The sequence below is a fragment of the Triticum aestivum genome, chromosome 3B (genome assembly GCF_018294505.1).
Source record: "Triticum aestivum cultivar Chinese Spring chromosome 3B, IWGSC CS RefSeq v2.1, whole genome shotgun sequence".
In the NCBI taxonomy this organism is placed as follows: domain Eukaryota; kingdom Viridiplantae; phylum Streptophyta; class Magnoliopsida; order Poales; family Poaceae; genus Triticum; species Triticum aestivum.
The window spans coordinates 566,005,121-566,006,553 of record NC_057801.1 but is presented as its reverse complement, the minus strand read 5'-3'; the positions used below and the strand labels follow the sequence as shown (position 1 = coordinate 566,006,553).

At 41.2% G+C, this 1,433-nt stretch overlaps 1 long non-coding RNA gene across 1 annotated transcript; it reads right to left on the bottom strand.

Moving 5' to 3' along the window:
- Positions 1-446: 446 nt before the first annotated feature.
- Positions 447-1,433, bottom strand: LOC123070947 (uncharacterized). The gene is made up of 2 exons (XR_006434022.1): positions 1,153-1,433; positions 447-1,021 (listed from the first exon to the last, which is right to left on the bottom strand). It is a non-coding gene; the product is annotated as an uncharacterized lncRNA (long non-coding RNA).

The window sequence follows — 1,433 nt, the reverse complement described above, 5'->3', positions numbered from 1 at the left end:
TTTGCCGTCTGCTGGCTGATGGCAAAGAGCCTGTGGCTTTGCCATCTGCTGGCTGATGGCAAAGAGCCTGTGGCTTTGCCATCTGCTGGCAGATGGCAAAGCCTCTTAACGGGGTTAGCCCCGTTAGAAGGCTAACAACATACTTTGCCATCTACCAGCAGATGGCAAAGGCTGCAGGCTGTTTGCCGTCTGCCAGCTGATGGCAAAGAGCCCAAATAGGCCAGCCCAAACATGACACGTGGCCTCTTTGCCATCTGCCAGCTGATGGCAAAGCTCTTTGCCATCTGCCAGTAGATGGCAAAGTGACTATATTGCCCCATTTAATTTTGATTTTTCTTATATCAATTCATTTTCACAGAAATCAAACACAAATATATTTATATGACCAATATAGCATATTCAACACATATTACCAATAGTCATGAACACATATGTATCCAACCATGTTACCAATAGTAGCAAGTTTCATCCGTACATATACATAGTTTCATCAATATTACACAGTTTCATCCATAGGTAGCAAGTTTCACAAGGTCAAAACAAAAACTAAATACAAGAAAACATACTTCTTGGACCCTGAAAACAACGGACAGCGGTTCTTCCACTTGAAATCAACACCATGGCTCACATGCAGAATACTGGCAGTAATAATCAAATAAACTATACAAGGAGTTGTTTCGATTCCACAACAAGGATCAAAACATGCACAACCATGTCTTATGTTGCAACTGAACAACACATACTACAGCCATCAAAACCAGCAGATTGACAGGTTAGAGTCAATCCCACCATCTCATTTACTCCTCCCTTCCCTTGAGAAAAACAAAATTCTTTACAAATAAAATAGCCAGCACATGGAATATATTTGCTGTGCTCTAAGCATCTCAACTCAGCGTCAGTAGTGATGGCACAACACACATACCTTGGTTTTTACGTGCTCTTTCTACTTGACATCCTTGTTATACTTGTCTTTGTGGAAGTCCATGATCTTGCAAGCAGGATGGTCCTATTTCCGATGGACCTGCATGGGAGGTGACAAGATAACCATGAGAAATGGAAATGCTGACAGTCGCGCACAAACAATTGAAGAAGAATCTCAAGAAAATGCTAAAACTTGGGCTCAAACAATTGAAGAAGGAAATGCAGCACTACCTCAACCAGGTGCAAGCCCATCCTGGATACAACTTTATGCCCTCGGTACAACATTATGACCTGCAAAGTTGAAACATGATATGTGAAAGCCTATGATCTTGCAAATCAACAATATAACATGTTTGTTAACGCACAACAAGGAAGCTTCAGTTCAAAATTATATGATGTTGCACACTTTCAAACGTGGCTCTGTTCTAAGCATTCCAACTCAGCTTCAGTTGTGGTGTGACGACAAATTTACCCAAGCAGGATGATTTTATCACATACCTTGTTCTTTTAGG